This window comes from Aegilops tauschii, chromosome 2 (genome assembly GCF_002575655.3).
Source record: "Aegilops tauschii subsp. strangulata cultivar AL8/78 chromosome 2, Aet v6.0, whole genome shotgun sequence".
NCBI lineage: Eukaryota > Viridiplantae > Streptophyta > Magnoliopsida > Poales > Poaceae > Aegilops > Aegilops tauschii.
This window is the reverse complement of record NC_053036.3, coordinates 581,541,182-581,559,898: the sequence shown is the minus strand read 5'-3', so window position 1 is coordinate 581,559,898 and position 18,717 is coordinate 581,541,182. Positions and strand designations below refer to the sequence as shown.

Genomic DNA, 18,717 nt, shown 5'->3' with positions numbered 1-18,717 from the left:
TATGACGTCGAGTGCCCATACTTATTTCCGTGTGGTGGTTAGTGCGAAAAGGCAGAGGCCTACTCAAATCATATATCCAAACCCGTTCGTGTGTTGGGAGCTCGCGATGACGATCAGTGCTCCTATCGCCCTGTCTCGCGGACTTACGACAAGGGTCAGGCCCATCCCTCTCTAGGGCGGCCTGCCTGCCCGGTCGTGCCGCGTCATTATCTCGCGGGTACCCTCATGGTCAACGCGACTTTAGTAACTCTCGCGGGTACCCCTTGGGTCGACCCGACTTCAACAAAGGACTGAGGTGAAGGTCAAGGTATCCGTGTGTCCATAACATCAAGGGGGAATCTGCGGAATCACCCTCGATGGATTCCTACTCGATGTAATTGTCAAGGTGACCTTGGAGGAATCACCCTCGAAGGGTTCACATTTGAGGTGTTGCACGATAGAGTCATCATCGGGAGTGGTGAGTGAGGAATACAGTAGCAAAATCTAATGCAAGCATGGGAGAGAAAGAATGGGCGATATATGAATGATCAAGGGGGTTTTGCTTGCGTGGAAGCTCTGCGGCAAGTGGCTGAAGTCTGCAGCATAGTTGTACTCAGTGGCGTCGGCGTCGGTCCCGCACTACTAGGAAAAGGCCTGTTAGTGGCGCACCTATTTTTGCCATTAATGGCGCACTATAGGTGCGCCATTACTATTGCTACAGGTGCGCCACTGGTAACTTTTAAAAAAAATTGATTTTTTTCTGAATTTTGAAGGTGGGAAAATAGTAGTGGCGCACCGTCTAACCCCCATCGTGCGCCATTGCTATTTTTGAATTTTGAATTTGGATCTGGATCGCGATTTTTTTGCCCTTTTTTTGCTCGTTTTTTTGCTCATTTTTTGCACGATATTTTTTCAAATTCTGTTCTCATTTTTGGATCTTGTACGTTCTTTTGCCGGAGAGGAGGGCCGAGGAGAGACCGTGAGGAGGAGAGGAGGGAGGAGGAGGAGGTCACCGGAGAGGAGCTCGCCTACATCGTTGGAGAGGAGGAGGAGGAGGTCACCGGAGAGGAGGGAGGACGAGATCACCGGAGAGGAGGGAGGACGAGATCACCGGAGAGGAGGGAGGAGGAGCTCACCGAAGAGGAGGGAGGAGAAACCGTGAGGGGAGGGGTGGAGAGGAGGGAGGAGGAGGTCGCCGGAGAGGAGAAGGAGGAGGTTGCCGGAGAGGAGGAGGGGAGTATGGTGGAGGAGAGGGGGAGATGGAGTGGAGGAGAGGAGGAGATGGAGTGGAGGAGAGGTGGAGTGGAGAAGAAAAATGAAGAGGTAAGGAGGAGAGGACCCCGCCCAGCCATATATATGGCATAGTAATGGCGCACCGTGGGCAGGTGCGCCATTACTAACTTTTATTTATTTATTTTGAATTTTGAAGGTGGGAAGATAGTAATAGCGCACCTTGGGCAGGCGCGTCATTACTATTTTTATTTTATTTTTTATATAGTTTGAATTTTGAAGGCGGGAAGATAGTAATGGCGCACCATGGGCAGGTGCGTCATTACTGAGTTTGATTTTTTTTAATTTTTTTGCCTCTCCTGATCTTGAAAGCCCCGTAACTTTTTTCGTTAGGTTTTTGAGGATTCTAAAAATAATCAACGGGGTTCCCCCGTTGAATTCAGATATAACTTTTCGAGTAGATGATTTTTTATATAAAAAACTTTTTCATCGGAGTTCGTATGCAAAAGTTATGCCTATTTTACAAATTCTCGAGAGATTTTGCAAAAAAGTCGAAAATTCATGTTTGTAAATTTTGCTAACAACTAGACCACATATCACATGGGAATCTTATTTTCTTTTATTTTGTTGACATAGACAGAGCGGAAAAATATCCGAGAATATTTTCCCGGCTCCCGGCATTTATCAGTCAGATGATCCGGAGGGAAAGGTTCCATGTTTGCTGTGTTGAAGGCATGTAGCAGGTATGTGAATGGCGTATTTGTATTTGTCTTATTTTTCTGATCATTTTTCATATATAAATTATTTACATCCGAGTTACGGATTATTTTATATGATTATTCAGAGTTTTAAATATTTTCTAAAATTATTATTAATTCGTAATTAAATGGTTAAATTGCTACGAGTACACAGAAGTGTACCCAATAAAGTGCATTAAGAGGCTGACAGAAGGGCCCAGTGACGCTGAGTCAGTAGTCTACAGTTGATTGCTGAATGGTCAAACCTGACTAGTGGGTCCCACTAAACATCTAAACCTAATGTCCGATTGGCTATTATTTAGGCTTAGTTACGTCACCTTTTTTTTCTGACTACCAAGTTAATACATGACAATATTTGCACCTCACAGATATTTTATTTAACTTTTAGACTTTACATCTCAATCATTATAATCGAGATCAATGGTTAAAATAATTTTATAGTCTTATAATATAAATACATTCTCTTTCTTTCTTTATTTTTGTGTCACGCCGCACTTTTTTTAGTACTTCTTTTGAAATCCAGCTTGTGCATCATTTATTATCCAGGCCCAGGTAAAAAATGCAAAAAGGCAGAAATAATCGCGCAGGCCTAGGCAATGTGGCCCATGCAGACTAAGTAGCCCACACCGAAATTGTTAAGGTTATGGTGGCCGCTCGCTCCGCCATATAAACAGTCACCTTCTCCCTATTCCCACAGCCGAAACCCTAGATCTCGCCGCCGCCCTCCTTGGCTCGCGCTGCTCTGCTGCTGCTCCTTGGCTCGCTCTGGGAGAAGACGAAGTGGAGAAAAGAGAGCCGAGGTATGTTTCTTCCTCCTCCCCCGTTCCTTGTTTTTGTTTCTTTTTGGTTTCTCATTTTTGTTTGTTTGGTTTTGTTCATTTCTCAGCATGAATCCAGATCCAATGGAAGTGCAAGAACCACCACCCCATGTAAGTATAAACAGAGCATACCTTTCTTTCCATCCAATTCTTCCTTTTCCTTCTTGTTTCAACCTCATAACCATCCCCACCTCGTCTAATTGTAGAGGAACGAGAAAACCATCTTTGAGAGATGCAGAGAAGCCAGAAACTTTCGTACTAATGCTAGGAGGTGTGGCACTCTTATTCAGCCCTACGAATTTAGCTGTCCACAAACTGCAGAACTTGGATTTAAAGATGGTTATATCTATTATTCAAGCAAGGCAATAAAGTTTGCTGCGGATATAGAACAAGGATTTGACTAAGAGGAACTGCAGAAACGAGCTGCCACCTTCTGGGTTCTGAATGAAGTGCCTTTTGGTCAGCTAAACCCATTGGGGCTAAATCCATCCATTGATGTAGGGATTGTTAAGACCTACGGCGTGGCCTATAATACCCTAATTGGAAAAACAATCATTGCCTTTGCTCGCTCTCAACAAAGTGTGCTCTCCTGGATAGCAAATCCAGATAACAGTATGTTCGTTCGTGATCAGTTAAGAAATAGTATTAGGTATGGCCATCCTTCTCCCCTCTTTATTCTCTAGAGATTACATTTGCTTATCAATCCTTTTATCTCCATGTCACTTTACATTGCCTCGTACACTTGTATTTGCCCCATATATTAGTAGTCTTTTTGATTTGGGACAAACAGTGGACAGTAGATAATGTGGAAGATATTGGAACTTACGCTATTAATGAGAATATGATCCAAATTATGCCATTCCGAGTTCGTGGAAGGACTCCTGATGATGTGATGACACCTAGGCAGGGTTTGCAACTACTGATACAGACCAATATTTTGCAACATTGGCCAGATGATATTGAACTAGCGCACTTCAATGCATTCCTCATTAACCCAAATATAAACATAAGGTATGCACTAGCCAACTCTTCTAACATTAACCATCATCTCCATCATCTTTAGTTAACTCTATTGTTATTAATATGGCAGAAAGTTAACCCTACTGTTATTAATATGGCAGGAAACAAGATGTCCTCGATCATCCATTCCTAGTCACAGTCCCCCACGTTAGGGAGAGCAAGTATAAAAGATTATATGAAAAAGGAATTTTTTTTACCGATGACCAAATAGATTGGTTGGAGAAACATATCTTCTTACAGGGGTGGCAACGCAATGTTGGAGACCCGTCTCTTACAGCGATTCTGGACCATCAAATTGAAGTTACCCGGGGGGTGGGGTTTGCTCAAACAGTTTTTGGAGCCTTGCACTTTGCCAAAGTAGTCATAGCTCATTATCACCAGTATGATATTAATAGGGTAAATTTACCAATCACAAATTGTTATACGTAGTAGTATTCTTTTGGGTGGTTGTATGCTTAACTTGCTTTTTTTTCGGTGTGACAGCGGCCTCTTCTTGATGATGATCTCAGGCATTTTCTGCAAGGACTTCTTACTGGAGTATATGGTGCTAGGTTTAATGAGGAATTTATTGCTTTGGGCCTGAAGCTTAATGAGGAATTTATTGCTGAGGACCCGGCGCTTAATGATGAATTTATTGCAGAGGGCTAGGGCTAGGGCTAGTCAGACTTATTGTCTCCGCTTCATCCAACTATATATTCGTATGAGCTTTGTCAGCTTTGGTTTTGATTACTTGCAAGTAGTCAGATATGCACCATGTCCTATGGTCAGTGTATGAATTGTAAACCTTAATTATCTCAACCTTATCCAACTATTCATGTGAGCTTTTTCAGCTTTGTTTTGATTACTTGCAAGTAGTCAGATATGCACCACGTCCTATGGTCAGTGTGTGAATTGTAAACCTTAATTATCTCAGCCTTATCCAACTATTCATGTGTGCTTTGTTAGCTTTCTTACTTATGATTGCTTGCAAGTAGTCAAATATGCACCATGTCCTATGGTCAGTGTATGAATTGTAAACCTTAATTATCTCAACCTTATCCAACTATTCATGTGAGCTTTTTCAGCTTTGTTTTGATTGCTTGTAAGTAGTCAAATATGCACTATGTCTTATGGTCACTCTATGAATTGTAAACCTTAATTATCTCAACTTTAAAGAACTATTTGTGTGTGCTTTGACTACGTCTATGGTCCGTTTATGAATTGTATAAACCCCAAATAAGAAAATCTATAAATTAGAATTAGAATTCGAACAAAATTGGCAGCTTAAGGGGAGTGGCAAGTGAATAGAGTCAATAAGAATAGAGAACTGATACACAAACGATGGGCTGTGCAAGATTTCTGGATGACTAAGATATAGCAGCCATCGATCACCTCAGTTCACGTGGTCTGCAGCCATTGATCACAAGGTCGTCTGCAGATCATCTTGCACATTGTCGTGTGCAGAGTAATCTCGCAATAAGAATAGCTTGGAATTGGACAGAAGGATATTGATGGAGCATTCCTTCCTTTGAGGCAGAGCTGCTGGGAGCCATTCATTGGGAGCTGTAGGTTTGTGATAGAGAGTTGAAATGAGAGTGAAACCTCTTCCGATGGAAGGATTGTGCACCTGATCAGGTTGGAGGCTCTGTAGCCCAAACTGCCATCCTAAAATTCCTCGACCAAAACCACCTCGAAAGTTGGAACGTAAAGTTCTAACCCTCTTTCCTGGAACGTAAAGCCTAAAATTCCTCGACCCTCTTTCCTACTCTTTCCTATACGTAAAAGATAAAATGCCTCGACATACATCACTCTTTCCTAATACGAACTAAAGCGTAAAATCCCATAAAACCGAACCTTGCGATCCAAGAGAAGCCCAGCAAAGCGCTAGCGCACGCGTAGCGATCACGTTCCTGACTCGAACGCGACGTCCTCGCTGATGCGTTGGCGCCTGGCGGCGGCACGGCCACGATAGCGGACACAGGGGAGGCCGCACTCTGCGGAGCGAGCGTGGCGGCGTTCCCGCCGAGTTGCTTGTGCTCGGCAGGTGCTTGTTGTAGGAAACCATGGCACACGGCGTGAGGGTGGAGTTGGATACACAGCTTGACGGGATACACCGTTGGATTGCTTTTTTATTTGGGACTGTCTATTCTACATCCGGATGAAATTTAATTCGCTTTCATTCATATTTTTCAGTCAACTAATGGATGACAAGTGTCACATGTCTCGTCTCCTCTATTCCCCTATTCTTTCTGCCCACCAAACTATAAACGGGTCCACGCCCCAAACCCGTACAGAAAGCAGCTAAAAGCTAACAAAAGGTGGACTAAGCTAACTACAGGAGGATGAAAAGGATCAAAACTGATGACATCTAACCACACAGCGCCGAATAACACTCTGAGCACTAAAATACTGAGAAATTACAGTTGCTGATGCTGTGAATCAACTATACAAAGGGCTAAAATACCACTAATAATTATAGTGTAAAAACCACGGAAAATGCACAGTAATCCACTAAAAATCCATTGCGATTCCACTAAAAATGCCACTTGCACATACAGAGCAAAAATCCACTAAAAATACAAAGTAAACCCACTAAGATTTACAGTGTAAATTCCACTAATAATTACAGTGTAAAAACCACTGCAAATGCACAGTAATTCCACTAAAAATACACTGTAATTCCACTAAAAATGCCACTTGCAAATACAGAGCAAAAATCAACTAAAAATACACTGTAAACCCACTAAGATTTACAGTGTAAATTCCACTGTAATTCCACTAACAATTACAATGTAAAAACCACTGAAAATGCACGGTAATTCCACTAAAAATACACTGTAATTCCACTAAAAACACACAAAAGAATTACATTACAACTCCACTGAGAAAGTACCAAATTTATCCCTGGAGAAGCGCCACCAGAGAGAGCGATTCATCCATGATCTAGAACACAAACATGGCTGGAGAAGCAAAAAAAAAAAACACAGGTAAACACCACCCCTCCTGTGCATTCATCACCTCCTGTCGTCTCTCTCTTGCCGGAACAAATCTGGAAGAAAGAACAGACCTGTAGTGGATCATCAACATAGGCTAAGTTAAGCCAAAATCTACACAGATCGAAAATAGGAACAAATCACGCAAAAGCATGAACCAAGAGAAACCCTAGGAAGAACTAGGATATGGTCGCATGAACTAGTAGTCTATGATCACAGGAAAACTGAAAACTAGATGCCCAGATCATAGATTTTTGAATTTGCAGAAATAAACACACAACAGGGATCAAAACATGCTCAGGAAGCTAGCAATTCCATTTTGGGAAAACTAGTTAAAAACATGCAAGGGGGAGGATTGCTCCAGTTGAGAGAAAATATGGCTATTTTCACAGACTTTGGAAACTGAAAGACCAAACACTGTTAAGAGACTTTGATCTGCTAGTTTTAGACACTTTCTACTTGTTCTTAAAAACTACTCCGTACCTGTGATTGAAGGATGGTAATACTCCAAGGTAGAACATATCATAAGTTAGATAGCAAGGAAATCAAGATACAACACAAAACACGAACAAGTTTGTGTTGAATGGAAGGCAATAAAATGGTCGATGATAAAACAAATCATCGAGGGCAAGGATGGTATTTCTCATCCAGAATTCGATAGATATCTTGGAAGAGCTCAGAATGTTGATGATGTTCACGACACATTTGTAGCGAGAATTTATGAAGAGGTAATCGATCGGTGATGACATCAAGTCAAGGGAATGATGAAGCGAAAAGTTAATGGAACCAGGGGTACGACACAAACTTGAAATCAAGCTTGTTGTTCAAGGCGAACTAATATGATGAGGAAGATCGATGTAAGCTTAGCTCATCGTCAAAAATTGTGCTTCGGGAAGAAGGACCATGTAGCACAGTTATAATTTAGCACGATAATGATATAGCCGATAAGGCTAGGAATGACTTGAAGGTTTATTAAACTCGTAAGCAACAAGAATTACTTAGAGTTATTGAATCGAAGTGCGGAATCGATTCACTTATCGGTGTTCTCGAGTGACTAATAACTCAGAGCCCGTGGAAAATTGGAATCAGTGAGAATGTAGCACTTGATGAAGAACTCATAAGAAGTTATGCAGTTCCATGATAATCTCGAGATACCAGGGGGTAATACTTGACGACAGATCAAGGTAGAGGTTGGACTAGGGTATTGCTCTGCAGAAGACAAGTGCTCAAACTTGCACGAGAAACGGAATCAAGGAGAAACATGGTCGGAACCACGTCCACGGATACCAGATGAACTTATTACAAGGGGGTAATTATTATAAGAGAAGCTTCCATGATAGGATCTACATCGTGTCCATGGGCATGAACACAAAGGTTCCAGGTCGACTCCCACTTCTTCAATGCATAACCTTCCATTCGCCTCTCTTATTTCGATAATGACATTAGTTGTCGAAAGTTTTACCTGGTGCAATACCAGATAAGTATGTCCCGTGAAATCTTTCGGGTTCGCACAGATTACGGAAGGCATAGGTTCAACCCATCGGGGCATCGTAGAAAGATATACTACAAACTTCAGGAGTAAATAACACAAGCTCAAAAGTAGAGCATGGTTGACAAAGCAGAGGATACAATTTACTAAAGGCATTATGTAGCCGAGGAAAAGCTCACCGGCTTATTTAATATGGAGGACACTGTCGGATAAAATCCAACAAAGGAACCGATGGTCCACAAGGGATCTGATGTGAGCATCGGTACTCAACCAGAGGAAGAAGAACGCAAGGAGATCTGATTATAGAAACAACTGAGTAACTCAAAGTTCAAATGCAAAAGAATTATGATTTCCAAATCAGGGGGTCAGAAGCAACGCTCTGATCAAGGATGGATAAGTTGAGTAGGCTTAGGGGTACAATCGATGGCAATTTGATAGGTCGAGATCCAGCTCACGTTTAAAATGACGTCTGAGCCGGAAGAATGAATTCTAGGATATGATTGAGGATTGCGAGCATTCGCAACAAATTGAATCAACGGACTCAAAATGATAATGACAAGAGATGCCAATAAGATTACGAGACTTATGGGATTAACCATAATGCAAGCAAACAAGAATTTCAAGAGCAACAGGCTCCTGAGGATTTTTGAAAGATCGAATAGTATTTTGAAGACTATTGTGGAATACTTGAACCAACTGGGGATGACCGGATACTCGGTAAGTGCGAGAATTATCCGTAGGGGTATTCAGGTGACAAAGAACAGCAAGGCAGTAAGCTCAAAGGATTCTCGAAACAACAGAGAGAATTTCGGGGTATCTTGTAATAACAAGATCAACTGGGAAACATTGTATGAATGGCGAGTATACATGGTTATCTATAGGAGTTTATCGATGAAAGGGAATTGCAAAAGCGATGAACACAAGTCCTCGGGTTATCAGCAGAGAGTATCTTCAGGGTCTTCACGTGCAGCAGACGATCATCAGTAATAAGGGGCTCTCCGGGTGAAAGTGATAACGAGATCCTAATGTTAGATTTAGTAAAATTCACTTAACCCGAATAGAAGAGAGATCAGAGTCCCAGAGTATAGGCAAGGAGTAAAAGATCCTAATACCACCCAATGGCGACGTGGGCCCGTAAGCCACACAGCCATGTTAGTAAAACAGTTTTCACTGACTAGACTCGACTTCGGCCAAGGAGTGTGGAGAGAGGGTTCCTACAGGCAGTCGGCTCTGATACCAACTTGTGACGCCCCCGATTTGACCGTACACTAATCATGCACGCAAATGTGTACGATCAAGATCAGGGACTCACGGGAAGATATCACAACACAACTCTAAAACATAAATAAGTCATACAAGCATCATAATACAAGCTAGGGGCCTCGAGGGCTCGAATACAAGTGCTCGATCATAGACGAGTCAGCGGAAGCAACAATATCTGAGTACAGACATAAGTTAAACAAGTTTGCCTTAAGAAGGCTAGCACAAAAGTAGCGACGATCGAAAAGGCAAGGCCTCCTGCCTGGGACCTCCTAACTACTCCTCGAAGCCGAACTCCATGTAGAATCATCCTCGGGATCTCTAGCTCCTGTACTCCAGTATCTGGTTGCGCCAATCAGGTATAGACAAGGGAAAAGAGGGAAAAAAGAAACCGTGAGTACTCATCCAAAGTACTCGCAAGCAAGGAGCTACACTACATATGCATGGGTATATGTGTAAAGGACCATATCGGTGGACTGAACTGCAGAATGCTAGAATAAGAGGGGGATAGCTAATCCTGTCGAAGACTACGCTTCTGGCAGCCTCCATCTTGCAGCATGTAGAAGAGAGTAGATGGTAAGTTCACCAAGTAGCATCGCATAGCATAATCCTACCTGGCGATCCCCTCCTCGTCGCCCTGTTAGAGAGCGATCACCGGGTTGTATCTGGCACTTGGATGGGTGTATTTTATTCAGTATCCGGTTCTAGTTGTCATAAGGTCAAGGTACAACTCCGGGTCGTCCTTTTACCGAGGGACACGGCTATTCGAATAGATAAACTTCCCTGCAGGGGTGCACCACATAACCCAACACGCTCGATCCCATTTGGCCGGACACACTTTTCTGGGTCATGCCCGGCCTCGTAAGATCAACGCGTCGCAGCCCTACCTAAGCACAACAGAGCGGTCAGCACGCCGGCCTAATCCTAAGCGCACAGGGGTCTGGGCCCATCGCCCTATGCACACCTGCACGTTGCGAACGCGGCCGCGAGCAGACCTAGCAACCCACACGATCACGGCGGTTACGTCAAAGCGGTCCAACACGGCGCGCGCCACTCAGTCGCTGACGTCACGAAGGCTTCGGCTGATACCACGACGCCGGGATACCCATTACTACTCCCGCGTAGATGGTTAGTGCGTATAGACCAAATGGCCAGACTGAGATCAAATACCAAGATCTCGTTAAGCGTGTTAAGTATCTGCGAACGCCGACCAGGGCCAGGCCCACCTCTCTCCTAGGTGGTCTCAACCTGCCCTGTCGCTCTGCCACAAAGTAACAGTCGGGGGCCGTCAGGAACCCAGGCCCACCTCTACCGGGGTGGAGCCACCTGTCCTTTCAGCCCCCTCATCAGAATCACTTGCAGGTACTCAACGAGCCGACCCGACTTTAGTCACCACATGTGTCATGTATATAATGTATATAGTATATACCCGTGATCACCTCCTGAAGTGATCACGGCCCGGTAGTATAGCATGGCAGACGGACAAGAGTGTAGAGCCACTGATGGAACACTAGCATCCTATACTAAGCAGTAGGATAGCAGGTAAGGGTAACAACTGTAGCAACAATGACAGGCTATGCATCAGGATAGGATTAACGGAAAGCAGTAACATGCTACACTACTCTAATGCAAGCAGTATAGAGAATAGGCTATATCTGGTGATCAAGGGGGGGGGCTTGCCTGGTTGCTCTGGCAAGGAGGGGGTCGTCGTCGACGTAGTCGATCATAGGGGCAACATCGGTCTCGGGGTCTATCGGAGAGAAGAGGGGGAAGAAACAGTAAATATAAAGCAAACATAGCTTCACAAAGCATAACGTGGCAATATGATGTGCCAGGTGTGACCTAACGTATGGCTACACGATATAGGTGAAGGGGGAATTCAACCGGGAAGGGGTTCCCGGTTCCGGACCTGTGTCAGACAGATGACCAGAGGGGGAAAGTTCCATGTTCAGCATGCTAGAGGCATGTGACAAATGAACGGACCGCGTATTCGGATTCGTTGGATTTTTCTGAGCAACTTTCATATAGAAAACATTTTCATCCGAGCTACGGATTATTTTATATGATTTTTGAAAGATTTAACAATATTCTGGAATTATTTATATTAACAGAAAAGGAATATGACGTCAGCAGTCAACAGACTCGCTGACCAGGTCAAACTGACCAGTGGGTCCCACCTGTCATCGACAGTGGACTGACAGTGGGTTATTTTAATTAAACATGGCTAATTAGCAGCTGGGCCCCACATGTCAGTGACTGTTTTAGCTTAACTAATTATTTTTAATTATAAAACATTTTAATTAGTTTAATTAAGCGGCGGGGCCTGCATGTCAGTGGCACTGGGCTGCCCAGTCAGCAGTTGACTGGGTCAACCCAGTCAACTGGGGGCCGTGGGGCCCACTGGCAGTGAGCCAGGGGTGGGGCCCGGCCGGCCACGTCGGCAGGGCACCGGAGAGGGGCTCCGGCGAGCTCCAATGCAGCGGCGAGGCGCGGGTGAGCTTCGGGTTTCGCCCACAGGGCATCCCCGGGGCTGTGGTTTGGCCCATTCGAACGGCCAGTCCACACCGCGTCGAATGGAGGTGGTGGCGTGGCTGGGGACGGCCGGGAACGTCGCCGGCGGCGAGGCAGGTGGTGGTGGGTTTTCGGTGAGCGGCGAACAAGGGGCTACGGGGCACGGCGAGAGCAGCAGACGCGCGCGTTGGGCCACTAGGAACCCCAGGAGCACGATGCGGCGCTCGGCCGCATGTGAAGGCGACCATGGCCACGGCGCGAGCTCGTCGGCGGCGAGGTTCTTCGGGCGAGCTACAGGAACGGGGCTACGGGCGTCGGAAAGCTCAGGAGAGAGAGGGGAAAGAAGCGCAGGCTCACAGTGCTCCTGCAGATGTGCTCAAGCATGCTCAAGGAGGGCTCGGTGCGGCGGAATCGACGGCGAAGCTCGTCGGAGAAGAGGAGGAAGACGGCAACGTAGGGGATGATGCAGAGGCGCTCCTGCTCGGGTGATTCGTCGGGGAGGAAGAGGAGGTCGAGGCGATCCTTCTTGGCGCGGAGGAGAGGCGAGGCGGTGTCGGGGACCGCGTGTGTTACGCCGGCAAGGCCACGGCAGCGCTCGGATGCGGTGGGGAATGGGAGAGGCGGAGAGGGCAAGCAGCAGCTCGTGGGGAAGGGGGGAAAAGATCTCTCGGAGGAGGCAGGGGGGGCCGTCGCTGGCGTCCTTATCCTCCCCGCGGCGCCTGTAGCAGCGTGGCTGGCGAGATGGTTCGGCGGCGACGCCCCTGTTGCGGTCTGAGACCGAGGAACAGGGCGGGGGGGGGGGGGGGGGGGGGGGGAGAGACCGCTGCGAAGGGGCACTGGTCTGGCTCGGGTGGGTTAGGTGGGCCGGCCCAGGTGGGTTCGGTCCAGGGAGGGGGGTTGCTCTCTCTCTCTCTCTTTGCTTTTTCTTTTTTCTTTTTAATCTTTTACCCTTTTATTTATTTTCCTTTTCTGTTATAGTTTTGCTCCTATTATTTTAGTTTTAGTAAAATATATACTTTGTTTATAAATTACTATTTCAAATTAGTCCATACTCAAAAGTCCAGTCCTCAATAAATTAGTTTGACATTTTATTAATTACAAAAGGTTTTTTAAATAATTATTTTGCTGCTGTTTTATTCATCTCATATTATTTAAACATTTTATAAAGGTGTGGTTTCTCCACCATAATTATCTATGCAATATTTGGTTCACTCCGAACAATTTAATTTTAATATTTGAAAACTTTTATTGTTTGCTTGATTTTGGATTTGAATTAGAATCGGTCTCGAACTAACATGAGATTAACAACAATAACCGAGGTGACGTGGCATCATTAGTAGAGGGTTACTGTAGCTTTATTATCCGGGCGTCACACTAGTAGCAGAAAACAATTCTGAAAACAAAAAACATTATCAAAAACATGCTTTCTCTAACTAGTTTCCTGACAAATAACAAAGTGGATCATACTCTTTTACTGAGCTACTTCAGGCACAAATGATGTACAAAGCGTAGCTGCATTGCAAAAATACATAGAAAACTAAAATAGAGAAAATCTACCGACACTATTCATCGACTAATGATATAACATTGATTTACTTTGTGCAGCAACAATACGTGGAGCCTGAGCCTGACATGACAAACTACATGGAATGGCATAGTACTGACCAGAACAATGAATTCAAATATGCAGAAACACCTCCTAACACCAGCGGGGAAGAGAAAAACGGTAAGCATACAAAGCATACAATAAAACTCGAACCTAGCAACTGTAGGTACACAAAATAAAGCAATTATATTGTGTTGCTTGCAGGCACAAAAATGATATAATTACATTTGAAGTGGGCGCAGGGGCATATAATAAAAATCACAGTAAAATATAGCTGTAACATTTAAACCTACTTCAATTAGAATTGTATTACAGAAGATTAACTAAAGAGCCTAACAAATAAAAAACTATCCAAAACACGCTGGAAAAAAACAAACAGAAACTAACATTAGCATCAAGCAAGAATACATACATAACTGGTAAAAACTAATTTGCTCTAAATTACACTAAAATACAGCTAAAATTACACCAACGAATCCACTGTGAATTCATATACAAGCCACAATAAAAATAAACATTACAAGAAACTAAGAAATGGTGGAGAAAATCATGACACTACGACATGCTCAGGACAATGTACTATCCGCACCAACGGGGACAATGAAAACACAAAGCAACTGAATCTCTAGTTCCTAAAATGACATATCCAAACTTGAGAAAATCAAAGCAAACATACAGGGCAGAGCGATCTTACATCAAGCTACAACTGAAGGATGCAAAATCCAACGCCGAACTAGCGCATGTAGCTAAAAAAGGGGAAAAGCATGAACACTTACATGCTAAAAATGGGAATTACATACCAAATCCACTAAGAATTACAGTGTAAATTCACTAAGAATTACACTGTAAACCCCCTAGGAATTACACTATAGAATCTACTAGGAATTACACTGTAAAATCCAGTGAGAATTACAGTGTAAATCCATTGGGGATTAGAGTGAAAATCCGTTGAGAATTACAGTGTGAATCCACTAGGATTACTAGATTACATTCAAAAAGATTAGATGCAATCACTGTAGTTACACTATAGTAATTACACTAAAAAGATAAAGTAATTACACTACGAAATCCACTAAGAATTACCAGACTACAATCAAAAAGATTTCAGATCACATAACGGATATGCCGTTAGTTACAGGGGCACCAGATAATGAGGACATTCAGTGCAATATCACAGTCCTAATCTCCTTGTTAATTGTGATTTGCAGTTCCAGTAGCAACATAAATGCCCAAGTTAGGACAGACATCACACTTAGTCCCAAAATTGTGATGTTCAGATCCCAAAATGGCCAGACATGACACATTCAGAAGTACAAGAGCACAAAACCTGCCCAACTCACACACCTAGAACAATCAAAACAGATCAAAATGACCATCTGCGCTCACCCAACCTAAACACAAACAAATAAAAAAATTGTACAGAAAAACCCTAATCTGACTCTCACATGGCAGACGGAATTTAGATGGAAAATTCACTCCTAAACAGTAGATCAATGGAAATTTTATAACATATAGTAAGTTACAAGGTTAAATTCACATTAAAATTAGACTATAAGTACACTGATATTAAGTTTAATGTAGTGTGCTGGAAAAAGTGGAAAATTCAGAGTAGACCACTGTAACTTACACATTCCTGAAGTTACAAGCCAATGGAACAAAACACTCAAAAATTGCAGTGTAAGGTAGACTAATAAAAGACTGAAACTACAGGCCAAATCACCGTTACTTATCTGAAATATTCAGTCCACATCACTGTCCAATTAACTCAAAGTTACAGTCCAAATCACTAACCAAAACACTATAAATTACAGTCCAAATCATTGTTACTTAACTGAAAAAATTAAATCACATCACTGTCCAATTCACAAGTTACAGTCCAAATCACTACCCAAAACACTGAAAATTGAAGTCCAAATCAATGTTACTTAACTGGAAAAATTCAGGACACATCACTGTCCAATTCATTCACAGTTACAGTCCAAATCACTAACCAAAACCACTAAAAATTACAGTCCAAAATCATTGCTACTAAACTGAATAAATTGAGTACACCAATTACACATCACGAAACTTAACCCACCAATCCCAGCCATCTACATCAAAACACAGACCAGACGAACAACAACCTACCAAACTAGCAGACGCCGAAGGGATAAGTGTACTTCTAGTCTAATTTTAACATGAATATCAGTGATCTACTCAAGGAACAACACAAACCACATACATCTACAAAAAATATCTGCGGGTAACACATGCAACTACCACAAACAACAAGATCTGGCCGAGAAAACTCTACACGCAGCTAACAAACAGATCTGGGAATGGCACAAATCGACGAGAATACCGAATCAGAGGAACGGAAGCGCCGGCAGGAAAAAATAGGAGGCGCGGTGGTGGTGGTGGTGTGTGTGTGTGTGGGGGGGGGGGGGGGGGGGGGGGGGGGGGGGATGCTGCAGACCCGGTGGGAAATAAGCGCGGCAGACGGAGGGGGCGGGGCAGCCAGACGCCGGGCCACCACTGTACTGAATCGGGCGTCGAGGAGAGCTCCAAATCGCCATGACTGTCTCTCCCTCGCTCTGTTCTAGTTGCGTCTGTGAAATGAGAAGGGGAAACGAGGAGGAGGGGAACGGGCCAACCCAACTATGCGGGCGATTGCGGGCGATAGCAAAGGAAGCGTATCGGGTCTCCAGGAAAGGGCCCGATAAGAAAAAATGGCAACAGTGGGGAAAAAAAACACGAATCACGGCACATAGATCGCACGGCTAAAAAAACGGATGAAAGCCAATTGAATTCAGCCGGATGAAAAATAGCAAAACCGTAAGAAAAAATGGCAACAGCGGGACAAAAAAAAACACGAATCACGGCACATAGATCGCATGGCTAAAAAACCGGATGAAAGCCCAATTGAATTCAGCCGGATGAAAAATAGCAAAACCGTTTTATTTTTACCTTAGGGTCCTGTTTGCAAATAGAGAGGACGTGTCTCTAACTGCAGTTCTCCCAGGGTCCTCTTTATGGTGTACTGTCACTTTTGTTATGTGAAGCAGCTTCGGGGACTTTCTAGTCCCCTTCCCGTGTTTAAAAAAGAAAAAAACCGGGATACGGCTATACAAGAAGACTTTTTTTGCAGGATCTATACGAGAAGATTTGAGTGCATGAGGCGAGAAGATTTTAATGTTGCTTGAGTGATGTTGGGAGATTCAAGGATATCTGATTTTTTTTGAGAAAACTTTCGATTTATTCATGTTTAATTATGTTTTTTTTCTTTTGAAATAAAAAGTATATCTCACTCTACTTATGCATTTCAAAACAGGCCACAGCCCGGTGATCAAAGTTCACTTATAAGAAACTTATGTTACGCACTGTGGTGCAGAGGCCATAAAGTTGCCTAAAGGAAGTAGAAAACAGAGGGGAGGGGGCCGGAAGGAAGTACATGGCATCAGTTAAGAACCTATGCTAGGAACCAAGCTGATGCACCCAAAAAGCCAAAGACGCTCCGTCCTCCGTGCGTGTAGCTTCGTTTCAAAAAACAAAATCAATCGCGGCAGTACAACGAACATCAGAAATAATAAAAATTACATCCAGATTCATAAACTATCTAGCGACGACTACAAGAAAAGCGCGATGCCGTCATCGTCCCTCCCTCATCGGAATCTAGCAAAATTTATTGTACTAGACAGTCGGAAAGTCGTTGTGCTAAGGCCCGCAGGACCAGCGCACCATAACTACCGTCGCCGATAAAGAGTAGTATAGACCGGAAGGATCCAATCTAAAGACACGCAAACGTAGACGAATGACGAACAAATTCGAGCAGATCCACCAAAGATAGATCCGTCGGAGACACATCTCCATATGCTCACTAACGATGCTATACGCACCACCAGAACGGGGGCTAGATGGGGAGAACCTTATTCCATCTTCAGGAGCCGCCGCTATCTTGCCTTCCTAAGCAGGGCACAAACCCTAACAAAACTTAAAATACCATATAAATCGACGAGGGCCGGGATCCACCGCGCTTCCATGGCCCTAAAGCCACCAGAGACGAGGCGGACCGGCGGCGGCGTCGGGGGGAGGCGGAGAAAACCTAAACTTGGGAGAGGAGGCGCCAGCTACGTGAGCCCGAGTACTAAATAAGGATATCTGAAATTATTATTATTATTTATTAATGGTTATGACCATTGTCTTTTTTAGGGGACCGTCGCTGCCAATTTATCTACTCCCTCCATTCCCTTATACAAGGCCAAACTCATATTACATGTACCAAGATAAAATTTAATGACTCGTTTGGAAGTCAACTTTTCTTTTCGTTAATCGGGATCATTAATACACCACAAGCATGCAACGAATGAATGGGAAAGAAGTGGTTAAGTGTCATTATGACTATATGCATGTAAGTATTAAAAAGTTGCTAGTACGAGGAAATATCATTAATTTTTGCCTCGATTACTGTTGGTGGCCTTGTATTGATGCAAAATGTATTTTTGATAGTGGTCTTATATAAGGGAATGGAGGGAGTACTATATATAAATAGGAGCTCCCATTATAAGGAATTCTCTTACTTCTTCTTAAGCCACGTCACCCTAATTAATTCTAGCCATAGATCAAGGCATGCATTATAGGTAGCCATCGGATTCAAGGCAACCTCCTCTCTGTTCACCTCTACACAATTCACCAGCACATGCCGCACATCAGCGCATGTTCTACTTCCGACTTCCAATCAATACAGTTATGAAGCCCAAATGAGTGGGCTGGCCTTCTAGGCTTCCCCTCCTTGCCGCTGTTTATTCTTCCCCTTCCCCACCACTTTGCTATGCCCAATCTTGCTGTCCCTCCAGTACCACGATTGTTGCAATTCGACGCTGATGCCCTCTGATTGTAGGCGCATCGGAGCTCTAGCTATCCTACAGGATGCGAACATCCCCGCACAGCTGAATCAACATGTGCGCAGGCCGTTGGTCTGCTCCCGTCCCTCCTCGCACCAGCAACCTCGGACGCATCGCTCTGCTTCGGGCCTTTCTCGCACTGGCTTCTTCGGGCGCACCAGACCCGGCCATCACTGTGGTGGTTCTGATTC

General features: G+C 44.0%; 2 long non-coding RNA genes across 3 annotated transcripts; one reads left to right on the top strand and one right to left on the bottom strand.

The window, feature by feature from the left end:
* Nucleotides 1-2,633: 2,633 nt before the first annotated feature.
* On the top strand, nt 2,634-4,742 carry LOC109736809 (uncharacterized). Of its 2 annotated transcripts, XR_005769164.2 has the most exons (4): nt 2,634-2,767; nt 2,854-2,896; nt 2,992-3,434; nt 4,289-4,742. It is a non-coding gene; the product is annotated as an uncharacterized lncRNA (long non-coding RNA). The 2 variants fall into 2 exon arrangements; XR_012203363.1 differs by lacking the exons at nt 2,634-2,767; nt 2,854-2,896; nt 2,992-3,434 and adding exons at nt 3,450-3,796; nt 3,907-4,201.
* Nucleotides 4,743-6,441: 1,699 nt separating this feature from the next.
* On the bottom strand, nt 6,442-17,528 carry LOC120973763 (uncharacterized). Its single transcript, XR_005769163.3, has 2 exons — nt 16,102-17,528; nt 6,442-6,851 (listed from the first exon to the last, which is right to left on the bottom strand). It is a non-coding gene; the product is annotated as an uncharacterized lncRNA (long non-coding RNA).
* Nucleotides 17,529-18,717: the final 1,189 nt, after the last annotated feature.